This window comes from Larus michahellis, chromosome 10 (assembly GCF_964199755.1).
Source record: "Larus michahellis chromosome 10, bLarMic1.1, whole genome shotgun sequence".
In the NCBI taxonomy this organism is placed as follows: domain Eukaryota; kingdom Metazoa; phylum Chordata; class Aves; order Charadriiformes; family Laridae; genus Larus; species Larus michahellis.
In genome coordinates, this window is record NC_133905.1 from 11,586,835 (window position 1) to 11,601,343 (window position 14,509).

At 42.9% G+C, this 14,509-nt stretch overlaps 1 protein-coding gene across 11 annotated transcripts in view; it reads right to left on the bottom strand.

The window, feature by feature from the left end:
* FOXP1 (forkhead box P1) overlaps nt 1–14,509 on the bottom strand; it is a 391,349-nt gene that overhangs the window by 303,735 nt on the left and 73,105 nt on the right. The window contains exon 1 of one of the 11 annotated variants that reach the window (XM_074603304.1): nt 10,877–10,980. The exons of 9 other annotated variants lie outside the window; for them this stretch is intronic. The gene's annotated coding sequence lies outside the window, so the exon portion shown is untranslated. Of the gene's footprint in view, nt 1–10,876; nt 10,981–14,509 lie in introns of those variants that run through there. One more of the 11 variants, XM_074603306.1, reaches the window with a different exon arrangement.

Consider the following 14,509-nt stretch of genomic DNA (forward strand, 5'->3'; position numbering starts at 1 on the left):
GCTTGAAAAGCAAAGAGTGAATGCCAAAAATCACTTACTACCCACGGGCACCCACCCCATCCCTCATAGTGCACACGAATTAGGTAGTGGCCTGCCTCCCAAAGCAACCACAATAAAGTTATTGCTCTAACGAGGCTGACATACTTCATATCTCACTGGAGCTGAAAACTCAAACGGTCTCCACAACACTGCCCAGCTTCATTTCAAACTTCACACTAACCAACCAACAAAACACCCACAAAAAACCCAAACCCCTAAATAAGAAAAAAAAACTAAAACCCCAGGACATAATGGATATCAGCATAAGAACATCCCAACAGTTAACAGTAGCTCCTTGCTACAACCAAACCACACAAAACCATTTGCAAGGAAAGAACCATCACGTTCAAGAACGAATCAATAAATATCAGCCAAGCCAGAAAGTCAGAAGCGTCTCCGGGCTCTGACAGCCCAACCAGGCACCGCTGGAGGGTGGTTTCCAGACAGGGCCAAGCCAGGCAACACCATCTGCTTAAGGAATAGGACGCACACAGCACATTGCAAAGCAACCAGGCATCTTCTTCCCCGAGGGGACGCATCCCAAAACACAGATCACACGGGTTCACACCCTGATCAGATGAGATTGCTCTCTCATGCCGTCTTATGACCTGCTCCATACGGCTATATTTTGCCTTTGGGTTATCTATTTTACATACCTATTCATATGTACAGGAAAACCTCAAGCAGCATTCATCCTTAATGCAAAGAAATCTTAAATGTTTCAGAGCAAATCTGAAATATCAGCCATGGATACTCTAGTGGATGGACTAACATTTCCAGCAGCGCATGTTTTCCAGTTACAAATCACAGCTCCATAAATTACATTTCCCTGGGACTCAGTCCTACATCACCGCATCCTACAGTCTACACAACTTCTGTCCCGCACATGCCTGGGTCCCCGTATCCCATTTTTTAGTATTTCCCTGGATGCTTTCCTGTTGCAGCAGATTACAGTTATGAACATATTTGATTTTTTCCAACTTAGTTACCAGCTAGTACCAGGTTAAGCTAAGCGGCAGATATCTAGGCAGACACCCCAGCCTCAACTCTCGGCTGGCATAAATCAGCACAGCTCCGCCAACTGCAGAATTAAGGAACTGTCTCAGCTTATACAAGCTAAAAATCTGACCCCACTCATCTGATTTGTCTCAAGATAGCCACTACAGTCAGAATGTAAGAAGAATAAATTAGCACGGATTAAGCCTGGGAAAAACCTGCTGAGGAAACTTGACTGAGTTAAAATACACATACTGACGTGAACTTCATTCACTCGGAACTGTGCACTGAAGTCATATGGTCTAAATACCATTAACTAATAGGATCAGTCCACTACTAGTTATCCCTAAATATAAAAAGAAAAAAAAATAACCTTTCTGTTTAAGAACCAACTGCTTGCAAATTTATGATGGTTGACTCAAGAAACACATGGCATGTTCTTCTGCCAAAACATCTGCCTCCTTCAGGAGAGCTGACTTCATCCAGCGCTGGTGGAAGGTCTCCGTCTGCCTTATTCTTACAGCATGAGTATTTGGCTGCCAACACTACTCGAAGGAACTATTTATGCTCCATAAAAGGCTTGGACATAGTCTGGAATACAGACAGAAATGAGAGAGCTAAATCAAGCTAATTATTTTGAGAACTTACAACTAGAAACATTATTACAATAAATTCCACCTGTTTTTCTCAACTTCTGCACATTGCGAAGGATTTCCACTCTGTGCGTTCAAAAAGGCCATCATATGGAAACAATTACAGCATACAAGCTTAAACTGACTTCCACCGATGCAAGGACCGTTGACCCATCTTTATGGGCATTTTAAATAATTTATGTCCAACTTGAATGCAATCTGCTCTACTTGACATCTCTGACCCAAAGCATATCGAGGTTTATGTCGGGTTTCTTTAACATTCAGACCCTGTCAAGGGAAGATGTGATCTATGCTGTTACGAGATGAGTTCCTCTCCACCAGCCACCAAGGCAGGGCTCTACTGATGCCCACCGCTGCCCCCGTGCCAAAAACTTCTGGGCAAAAAAATGCCTATTTTGCTCTTCCTGAGGGTTTTGTGTAGCCAAGCCCACACTTTTCCTACCTCTCCTGCAGAATGCCTAGAAGAGAACCAGAAAAAGCTGGTGATAAAGCTGGTGGGAAGGGTAGGGCTTCACCACACTCAGAATGAGAGTACGACCATGGCTCCCGTGCAAAAAAAGAGAGCTCGTGAGGGATACAGCCTTGGCATAGGAGCTTAGGAGGGAAGGATAACAGAAGCCTTAATACTTGCCCTTTGGCTGGGAGAACTGATTCGCCAAAATTACTTTCTGGGAGCCAAAGCAACTTGGTACCTGTGCCAGCTCCTCAAAGAGGCTTGAGAGACATGGGGATTGCTGAGCCACTGGGGGAAGTTGAACACAACTGGGAACAGCGAGAAAATGCCTCCAGGAGCAAGCAGGGAGGCCAGAACACAGTGGGGATGCTGCCTGCACAGGGCGGGTATGTGATGCACAAGGGGAAGGGGGCTGAGCTCCTGCGTTTCCATAACTGATGGCCTAAAGCCACCCCAGGGGGAGACTCGGCTCCACCTTACCTGCCACAAGCCCTCAAACTTGGACGGATCCTCTTGGAAAGGAGCCGAGAGCTGCGAGGGGTGATAACGGGAATCCTGCCCATTTAATTGCGCATGGATCTCTTGTACACAGCTGAGGGCAAGTGACTGAGGAGGCACTTTGGACTCGCTGCCTTTATCCTCAGAGAGATGACGTTGGTGACCACAAGCTAATCCATCCTGAGCATGAGCTTGATCTAAATCAAAGCGATTTGAATCACTGATGTTAATCATGGTTTATATCAGAAAGCAGGAAACACGGTTTAAATCATTGATTTAATCTTGTTTTACATTTGTACTTTTACACTTATTTTCTTAAAGAAAGATTGATTCTAATTGGTTAACAACTTAATAAAATATGAGCTTTTCATTAAGCTTAACTTGTCTCCCTGCTGAACAAGAGAGGAGTTATTTTCACATTCATTCGTATCCTTAAGTTTTAGGTTATGACTATGTTAGAAACGATGACTATTTTTATTAGTTAGTAATTTTGTTATTTGTATTGATCTTCATTTGGATGAAAAGTGGAACTGCAACTAAATGAAAAAACATATTTATTTATTAAATGAAAGTTACTTAAATATGCTGGATACATAATAAGTTTATGCATTTATGCATGTAAAACATTTACGGAACATGATCTGTTGTAAGAAAACTGAATAAATTAGGCTCTCAGCAGTACTAGATCCCCTCCTCTCACATTTTTATTTTATTCCTAGATGGGAAAAGGAGAACAAGGTTTCCTCTTTTCAGCTCCATACTAGTTTCTCAGTTTTTATCGAATCACCAAAGGAATCACTGAAACTAACTGTTCATCTCCATCCCAACGAAAACTGAAACCAAACTCTTCATCTACAGAAGGGGTCATTAGCAGCTAAAGCTTATCAGCTTTCCCATACTCTAACGTAACTGAAAGAGCTAACTTCAGTTAGGTCTTTGGGCTGATTCTCCTTAAAATGTCAACAGAAAAATATAATTGATTATTATTTTGTATTTAGTCTTTTAAAATATAATACATTTGTTGCAGGTTTCAGTATTACTAGTTTAAAATTGTATTTTTAAAATGTTTCTAAGGTAAACATTACAGAATTTAAATAAAAATAATATTTAACAGCTGTCTAAAACGCAACCATTTTGTCCTGCCTATTTGACTTGCAGGACTAAATAACTTACAACTGCCTTAATAAGTAGGAGATAATTAATACGGTCAACAAAACAAAAGAAAGTGAACAGAAGAGAAACACTGCTTCTTAAACTTTAAGAAGTTACTAAAATTTAGGACATAATTTGAAAAATTCAAAAAAGCTGGTTTACTGTCTCGGGTTTAAAGTTCTTGGTTCTCTGCTGCTGGGTGACTCTAAATATTTTGGCTTTGCTGCAAGGGACAGCACGAGCCCCGGCAGCCCCATCCACAGCCTGCGCCCCCCCAGCAAAGGAGCTGCCATTTAGGTAAAATCAATCAAAAAGCCCATGAGTCAAAAACCCGAACTTAGGAGCCACACTTTTCTGAAGAAACACCAGAGTTTGCTCAGGGTTACTTTTAATGAAGGACTGAGAGCTTGATAAGGGCATTATTTTGGGATGGGAAGGCAGGGATGGGGAGGCAGCAGCGCTTTCCTGGCTTCTGCATCAAGCCCCAGCATCCTCACGGCATCCTCACAGCTGGCATCCCAAAATACTCACACATGGCTCCCCCCAAACCAATTCCTTGCATTACAGTCTGCTGTAAAACCCTACCAAAAAAAAAAAGAAAGAAAAAAAGCAGCTAGAGGGGGGAAAGGGAGGGGGAGGAAGAAAAGAAAAGTCGCTCTATTGACTACAGCATCTCTACCACACATAATTCAAGGACTATAGCCGGTATGAATTGGGGGGTGGGGGGCAAAAGGGAGCTTTTTTTATCCTTTTCCTTCAAAGAAACTCATCAGAAATAAACTGCTATTCAATTAGGCAAATTCTCTGCACATTTACTTTCAACAAACTTAAATAACAACAAAATAACCCAAAATACTGTGGAACATGTGGTAAATAAAAGTTTAACAAATCCCTGGAGAGTTACCACCAACACTGAACACAGCATTTCTTTCCTCAAGAATTTACAAATCCAGACTTTCAATAGAAGATTTCAGAAACAATCATTAAAATCTGCACAGTAACCACCATTTGGGTGTTTCCTTCGGACTTAAAAAAAAAAAAAAAAACAACAAACAAAAAACCCCAAAAGACCCAATTAAATATAAATACTACCTAAACATACACGTGAGCTCAATCAGGAAGGACTGAAATGAAGAACATGTAGCTCACAGGCAACTAGTTCAGAAAACATAAGTATGTGCTGTTCTTTAAATATAATTTCATAAGTTTATATTTTATGGTAATTTGAGATCCCAATTTGACAGTCTTGTACGCACCACACACCACCTCCCTATAAAATACACACATAGAAAGGTATTCGTGTTCTTGGTTAAAGCAAGATTAACAGAACAAACCCTTTTCCAAAAAATGCAATTTAAAACAGAAAAAAGGGCTTGTAATAATAAGGCCATTTTACTGTTTATTTTATAATTCTAAGTGAATGGATGTAGCATAAAGCTATGATTATTTTCCTGCAGTCATAATATATGTGATTTAGAGTATGTTTAGGGAAAACGTTAACAGAGACAGAGGTCTGTAAACGGATGAAGAATTCATGCACAAAAATGCAGCACACTTCTGCTAACCCGCATCCAGTCTTCTGTGCGACTTTATTTACTGTTCAGAGTTCACTGCAAACGAGTGAAGCTGTCTCTAATGCCATACAAATTTGGATATCAGCTGTCCTATGCAAATTTGACTCTAATTACGTATGCATTACTGAGCTATGAAATAAGTCAGTGTGTTGTGGTATGTGAATACACATCCCCCTCTTGTTTTTGAGCATAATAGTTTTCAGTGTCTGCTGAGTGTTCATATCCTGTGGACTTTTCCTTTTTTTTTTTTCCTTTTCCTTTCTGTCCTGTGGACTTTTCCTCCCTACCCCCCCTTTTTTTTTTTAAAAAAAAAAATGAAACTCCTTTTCTAATTAAAAAAAAAGGAATTAAGACAGTATCCATTTTTTAAAAAACCTGTTCCTAAAAGCAACATGAATTCCAGCCACAGAGAGGTCAGAAGTAAAAACTGAAGACTATTATTTTATATTGTGTAATGAATTAGCTTTAAAACGGTTGAACAATAAACAAACAACTGCCCAAAACATTTTTGTGAGCTAATTATATACTAAGCAAGAAGTAATTTTATCCTTATACCCACATTTTATGTTTTGGGCATTTCTATTTCATGTCCCTTGACACCTTCTCCAATAATCCATCTACTTTATATTGGAAAGCCTCACATGAATAAAACTTTATGGCACTACAGGCATTTAGCCTTCCACTGACATTCCTGGCCTGTTCAATTCTGCAATTCAATCAAAATCAAATCTCAAAATCCTCTTGTCAGCCTGCGCTGCTTTCATATGCCCGAGCCCTGTGTAAGGATAACTGCATCCAATCTTTCCCCCAAGCAGTGCTTATATTGTTTTATTACAGTTCAATGAGTGGAGTTCAAAATTACATGCAGCTGCCTACTACTGTGGTCTGTCTGTGTTACGCATGGACACAAGTATTGCCCACCAGGCTTGAAATCATTCACTTACTGGTCTGGCAAGAGAGACTGTGAGCACTTCATTGTATGGAGGAACATCCTGCCTGCTAGATCTAAAGAGGGTGATGTTAGCAGATCAGTCCCTTTATAAAGGGATTGCGAAAGCCCTATGAAATGCAACTCCAACGTGCTCGATGTTAAGCATGTGGCTACTGCACATAAAAGCAAAGATAAACCTCAACATGCACTACTCATTCTCGGAAAGCTTGTGAGGGAAGATAAAGGACCAGGGAATAAAAGGCATCTCACAGAGTTTTTATATGTGTTTTAAATGATGAAGCTTCATTTCCACGATTTTTATCTTTTCTTCCCCCCCCATGTAATCTTCACACTGAAACAAAAGGACAAAACACAAAGCTAATTAAATACAATTTAATCAGATGAACAATGCAGCGACTCCAAATCCAATAGCTTAAAAACTCCTGCTAGTGCTGCCGGCTCCTGTGCAGCCCAGCTGGAGGGAGGGAGAACACCAAACCCGGGCAGGATTTCCATCCCACTGGAGGCAAAGAGAATGCCAAGAGGCTCCCTCCCATGCTAGGACCAGGGCTGGGAAGCTGCAACAGCCATGAACCGATGGGAATGGGTCCACAGGCACCCTGACCAGCCACGTACCGGCAAACTCGCCCAAAGCCCCCACGGTGGGCAGCAGCATCCTTCTCAGCATGTACAACATTCCACCAGCAGCATGAGCAAGGCGATGCTCCTACAGGTTAACGTATCGCCCATCGCATTAGCGGTTAGCAATCATTTTCACTTGGCTTTCCATCAGCATTTCACAGTATTACAACAGTGACCAAAATCAAAAGAAAAAAAGAAGATGAAAAAAAAAAAAAGCCTTTTATCAAAGCCTATTCATCAAATATTCTACCGTGACTAAATTCTGTAAGACTAGCAAGTGAGAAAACAGAGGCAACACATAGTTAGACATCCTGCCGAGAAAAAGCTCTCTTCGAGATGAACCCCATTACCTTTCAACACACAGGTCTGAGAACCAAGCTAACCACACAACAAACCGCCGACCTATGACAGCAGCACTAAACTGCACGAATCAAGGCTTCATTTCTTTTTAAAAAAAAAAAAATAGAGAGAGAGAGAAAAAAAAACACATTCAGCTGCCCTGCAACTGCCCATGCGTTGGTTATGTAGAAGCAAACCCAGTCATGAGGCTGCCCAGCATTTGGGCTTTTAATAGACTTCATTTAAAAGTAGCATGGATTATTGCGTGTGCCCCACACGTGTGTCTATCAATCCATTTCTCCATCTATTTGTACAAAGCCTGGACAGGGAAGTGTGGAAATGTGACAGCGGTGACCGATCCTGGAGTCACCAACTGTCACTTCCTCAGTACAGAGGCACAGCCCACAGCTCAGGCACTGGGATATGGCCCACAAGATGCAGCTTCAACTTCCCATCCCTGCCAAGGGTTTTTAGCCGGACAATCATGTCTCCTTTATGTCTATTTATTGTACAATCAGAGAATGGGTTGGGTTGGAAGGGACCTTAAAGATCATCTAGTTCCAACCCCCTGACATGGGCAGGGACACCTCCCACCAGACCAGGCTGCTCCAAGCCCCGTCCAACCTGGCCTTGAACCCCTCCAGGGATGGGGCAGCCACAGCTTCTCTGGGCAACCTGGGCCAGGGGCTCACCACCCTCACAGCAGAGAATTCCTTCCTAATATCTCATCTAAATCTCCCCTCTTTCAGTTTACCATTACCCCTCGTCCTATCGCTCCACTCCCTGAGAAAGAGTTCTTCCCCAGCTTTCCTGTAGCCCCTTTTAAGTACTGGAAGGGGCTCTAAGGTCTCCCTGGAGCCTTCTCTTCTCCAGGCTGAATAACACCAGCACTCAGATTTGGGAACATTTGTACCAATTCTTAGGGTACCAGGATCACAGCCATTTCAGTCACCCCCTTCCCATACAGATCCACTGAAGACATCTTTCTGCACAAGACTAACACTTCTCCATGAAAGGTGGACAGGGTTATGGGAGCACCAATGCCGCAGAGAAGTTCCTGCACAGCTCCCCACAACAGCTCTGTCCCCAAATGCCTTGTGTACTCAGAGCCAAAACAGAAAACCCTCAGAGGAAAATAAAGCTTCCCTCTGTTAAGGCTACCAAGGGCGATGAGGGTGAGGGAAGGATCAATAAAACTTCCACCAGCCTGCAGACCAGGCTTCGCAGCTCCACACACAGCTCTCCGTGGCCAAGACACAAGGCTTCGGGACAAAACTTGCAGGTTTGGGGTATTCTGTAGCCAGTATCACAGCTCCTCGGGGTGCTGCAGGGAGTGCACACGTACCACGACAGCACACACATGCACATGTCCACCAGCCCCCAGGACAGGGAGGTCCCTGTGCCCCCCCCACCAAGGACCAAACTTGGCCAGCAAAGGGCAAACAAAACATAAGCACGCACTCGGCGGAGGGACCCTGCTCAGGAACACCAGATATTGTCCCTGTCAATATGCAATGATGTATCACATGACAGAATACAAAATTTCAGGCAAACCACTCGGGCATGTGCTGGGGTTAGGTGGGGGGGAAACCGTCTCGCTCCACATGCAGACTTGTAGGAAGTGACAAAGTATCACGTCTGCCTGCCATCCGCAATATATTTAGCAACCTACAGATAGCAAACCCACGGGATTCATCCAGCCTGAGCCCCGGCACACGCACCCAGTTGTTCATGGCGACTTTGCACCCATAGCTGCGCCGTGAAGCCAAAGGGATGGGAGAGGCAAGCGAGGAGCCATGGCTCCCAACCACCCCCCTTTATCACCACCATCGCAGTATTTACTGTAACACATGTGACTTAGTGAAGCCCTAGATTAATTAAATGAACTCCTCCATTAATCAATCAATCAATCCAGCACAGAGCAGTTGAAATATTGAATTACTTAAGAGCAGCATCTTTATATAGGACTTTTAAAGGTCTGCTCTGGAGGACCTTATCCCCGATAATTAAATTCAGCCTCACATGGAGAGGAGCACAAAAAACCCTGAGGCTGTGAGGGAAACGCCAGCTCCTGGCCTTGGGAAACACTGCCCCATCCAAGGGGGTCAGACAGCTTCTACAGAAGCCAACATCCCCCTGAACCACCCTCCAAAACACCTCCCCAGACACCAACAGGGAGGGCTCCTACTTGTTCAATCAGGACCACTAATCAATTAATTAAGAGAACTAGGATCAGGATTGCCCAATCCTCAGGAAGGGCTCCCATCCAGCTGGCAGAGCTGGAACAGAGGGAAGGAGGAAAGCAGGGCCATGTGCTGGTACTCCGGGAACACCTGAACGCATACATAATAGTTGCAAAACCTGTAAAGTCAGTAAAGGTTATCTAATTTTATATATGGTGAAATTTAGGCAGAGACAGTTGAAACACGTCGTCCCAAGATGTGCAGCGCACCAGTGAGAATGTCAGTAATAAGAACACCGATCTCCCATCATCCTGAAAGCCAGGCACACAAACTGCTAATGTGATCAATTTTGTCATCTGTGGGTCCACTTGAACCAGTATATTTGAACACTGAAATTGCAGAGATGAATTCTACACTTCTTGCCATCTTCATTTCAGTTTGGATGAGACTACGAAGCTATGTCCATCAATGGGGAAAAAACAAAACAACAACAAAAAAGAAAAAATCTATTCCAAATCTATTCTATAATCTTTCCATTTTGTAAAAAAATTCCTACCACCAGAAACTTTTCACATAGCATGAGAATTGCTGTTTCCCTCAGACAATAAGAAAATAAAGCTTCACAAGGCTCCCCCTCAAAAAACAGACCTATAACATCCAGGCAAAAACATCTAATCCTAGTATGTCTTCCCCCACCCCCAGCAAATATTTGTATTTTAGCTGTTTTAACTGCAAGAGCCTGACTTAAGTGGTTTATAACCTCTCATGTACTTACTATTCTTCCTCTTCTGCTCTGAGCAAGGATCTTGATGAAGAGCATGGACTACCCTGACTGCTTCTCCCAGATACAGAGGGAAGAGAGTAACAGCCTTGAGATCTTGTAGTAAGACAGGGCATACAGGACCCAGAATCAAATAAAAATGCAGCAAGATGAACACATACTTCAGTGCTCAAAAGTCACTATTTTTTTTGGCAAAGACAATACAAAAAAAAAAAAAAAAGACTTATTACAAGCCCTAAATGTAGTATAGCACAGCATGTTAACATATTGCTGCACATCCTCTATAGAATTGCATCCAAAGCTATATTAAAATAACGTTAAGGTTGCAAAAACTAGGCAACAAAGTTGGCAACATCAACATGCAATCTTGATTTACACCTTTGGAATGGGTATTATGATCGAGTCCTCACTTACACAATTGTATTTTTTCCACGGGACTCCCATCTAATGTGCAGTTATTAAGCGTTTCTTTTTACCCTTGTAGGACCCATGCTCCCAGCAGCACCCACTACTTGTTCAACACCTACTATCTAAACCCAGAGCTGCATACCAAATTTCCAAGCTCCTTTTGACAACATCCCCGGTTTCCTCATTGCAGCATCAGGGTTTGTGACATAAATGAAAGTCCCCTCACCTCCACTTGCAGAGAAGCTTGACACCGTCACAACCATCGCACTGGTGGGAAATCAAGACAAAGCAAAAGGGAGGCTGCTGAAGCTGCTGCTTTGAGTTACCCGCTAACTTGAAGCACCAATCTGAGCCCCCTCTGACTCACGGTCTTTATGGATACCAACAATCCCACTTGCTACAGAGAGCCCCAACTGGTCTCAGCTGTGGTTGCAAACCCAAGACCACTTCTGCAAAACTGGCCCCAGGTGTGTCTTGGTGGGGACGCAGAAATGAGGAACAGGGAACCACATGGCAAACTTGGAACACTTGGGTTTGGATGACGTGCCAAAGCCCAAACAAGGCTCTTTGGGAAGAAATGAATAAAACAAACCCCCCCCCCCAAAACTACATGATTGTGTCAAGAGAGTTTCACAACATATATGGCTTGGTTAAGGTAGCCTATGCCACCTTAACGCTATCATTTCCCAAATGTCATGTGACAGATCATGAAGGTTGTTTTCACATACACCTGCTTTTAATGTCATTTCTTGAGAATTTTTTGCGCTATCTTTAAGAATTGAGAATTGAAACAACAGCAAGAAGCAGCTATAACCAGAGAGCACAGTAAGGAGAGAACACGATGCATCTTTGGCCAACAAGAGACGTGCACCCCAAGTCTCCATGACCAGAACTAACAGCATAACCAGCCGCTGGACCATGCTGCTGGGTGGCACTGATGTCAAGGCAGTGTGGAGACATCAACCTCAAATTCTGAAGAGAAGATCACTCCAACAGCCATAAGTCTGAGGTTCTCCCATGATGAGACCACAAGGAGTACTTCAGTGCCCTTAAACAACTCAAAGCACCTTGACGACTCCAGTGGCTTCAAAGCAAGGTGTGGCTCAGTGAGAAACCAGGAGCTCCCACTGCTCCTTGGGGCACCTGCTGCTAAGGTGGCCAACCTTATCATCACCATCATCATTGCAACTTTAGCATCACCATCATTCTCGCAAAGATCCCGATGTCTGACAGAAATCTTTCTGCCAGCAAGACTTTCCCCTTTATATTTTGGGGGCTCATACAGGGTGCCACCAAGGTTGCCAGTACCCAACTTGGCACAGCACAAGGAGGATGCTCAGGTACCGTGGGACTCGTCCTCCCCCACCGCTCCTCGGCAGGACCCTCCATGCTCAGCAGAGTGCCATGCGGCTGCCCTGCCTTCCCCTCGCTAGTGACAACTCCTGCACGCTGCCTAAATGGAGACACTGCAGCTCTGTTAAAAATACATACGCACATACATATGCATCCATACGTTAAGAAAGAAGAATTTGTTACACGGTGACGAGCTGCGCTCTTGTTCCTCTCCATTATGTGCCCGTGTGGGTTTGCTCGGGCAGCCTCAGAGACCTGGTGAGACCAATGGGTGCCCTCACAAGACTTACCAAATGCCCATTATTAATTTCTGCTTTTAATTTCTGGACCTCTAAATTTTAGAGAAAGTCACAGGTTTTGTTCAAAAGAAGTGGCATATCTCAGTTTTGCTAAATACTTAAATGGTATTTATTTTGCTGGGGAAGGGGCTGCACTAATACACAGAAACTGCCAAGTATCACATTTTTACCCTGATCTACAGCATTCTCCAGCCTCCCCAGTAATTTGTGCTTTCTTCTCTTTCAAAGGCTCCCAGAAAAGGCATTTACAGTCAATACACAGTCTTATTAGCACCCGGTATATATTCTCTTTTGCAAAACATGTGATTCGCTTTTACAAAGTATGCGTTTACTTTGACTTCCCCCTTACAGAAACAACAGGCGATTGTTGCCATTTTATATCACAGGCTTTCAGAGCGGAGTATGTTTCTGAAACAGGTTATTAAAACAAAAATGCAATTTAAATAAATCAGCCAAAAAAAAATAAAAAATCCGTTGAGAAAAGCTTGTGCTGCAGTTGCTCTGACTAAAGAGAAGCGCGAAAGCCAAAAGGAAGGAGTTAACCTTTGTCGAAACAGCATCAAACAGTCGCTGCTGCTTCAGTTATTGCTGTAGCAGGACTCGCTGCAGCAAACAGCATCCCTCGGTAACGGAAGAGCATCACCTACATACTCGCAATTCTCCAAGGGTCAAACCTAAAACGCTGCCCTTTAAATGTGGGTAACGACCAGCATCACGTACACAAGAAAATCTGGTAGATTGAACAGGAAACTGCAGAGAACTATTTCTGAAGTGTAAATGAGACTCTGCTACTTTCATTTCATTATTGCCGGAGCCCTGTGCTGAGATGAAGTTTCCATCTGTGATTTTCAGGACAGGATATCGGCCATTTCAGACGGCCTCTGTCGGAAACTAGAGAGACAAGTTACTCACAATTTTTTGTTTTATAAAAACATTTGAACTCTATTCGGTCTTCCCTCAGACAGAGATTATGGGAGACAATTCAGTGCTCTGGGAAACAACCTCACAGCAAGCAAACAAACATCATTACCCCACCCTCCCTTATTATTATTATTATTTTTTCAAGATTCAAATGATTATTTTTTCAAGAACAACTTGTAGAAAGTTACAATTGGAAGTGGACTAAATATTTTAAAAGATAGTTTTGACAAGGCCATGCTAAACATCAATCTTTTATTACTCCTTTGAATATTCTCAACAAGTTAACAGTTCATGGTATCAAGCCTCAAGGTTTTCAACATAGGAAAATAATTTCAAATCTCTCACTGAAATTCAGGGGCTCTTGGATTACCTGTGAATTTTTTTGTCCGTATGCAAGAGACAGCACACCCAGTGAAATTTTTTCAAACGCTTGTTTCTTTTTTCACAACATTTTCACCATCAGTCACACAAATTTATCAGCAAAAACCGCTGAAGTCAATGATGATGCAATTAAGGCTTTGATTACATGATGACAGCAAATCGATTTTAAAGCAGATTATATCAACAGTTGGGCAAAAGGAGAGGCAGGCATTATGGAAATCAGACCCTCTAATATCTTTAAGATTCCATAACCCCGGAGAGCATCTTTAATTCACCCTCTTTTATTCCAGATGGTTCACAAAAAACCTCCCTACGTTATCACACTCCGGTAGCCCATGCGAACACACTTCCTATGACATGATGTTAATATGTGTTAAAAAACAAAATTAAAAAAAATAAATAAATTGCAACTATTTCCCCAAAAAGGTGGTATTTGCAACGATATGTATTTTCAAAGACCCCCAGGATACAACACATCGCTGACTTCCACTGGCCAGGCACGGTAAATGCCTGGTGAAGGCAAGCAGAGTTACACAGGAGTATTCAAGAGCAGGATTTGGCTGCAGCCTCCACATGAAGGCAGGAATAGGGAACTATTGTGCTGCCTGTTTTCTCACAGCAGATCCCAACTAGCTTTGGCTATGGATCCGGCACCACCAGCCAATTTCAAGGAAAAAAAGAAAAAAAGAAAAAAAAAAAAAAAAAAGAGCCTCCGACCCTTTCCTTTCTCTCCCTTTTTGTAATCTCTTGCAGGCACAACCGCTCCAGCAAGCGGCTCCCCTACCAGCCCAATATTTACACTAAACCACTAAAGGACTTTCTATTATAATGCTATCTCATTGATACAAGATTACTCCTGAACCACATCAAACCCGGCAATACTGTGAAAGGCACAAACGCCGTCT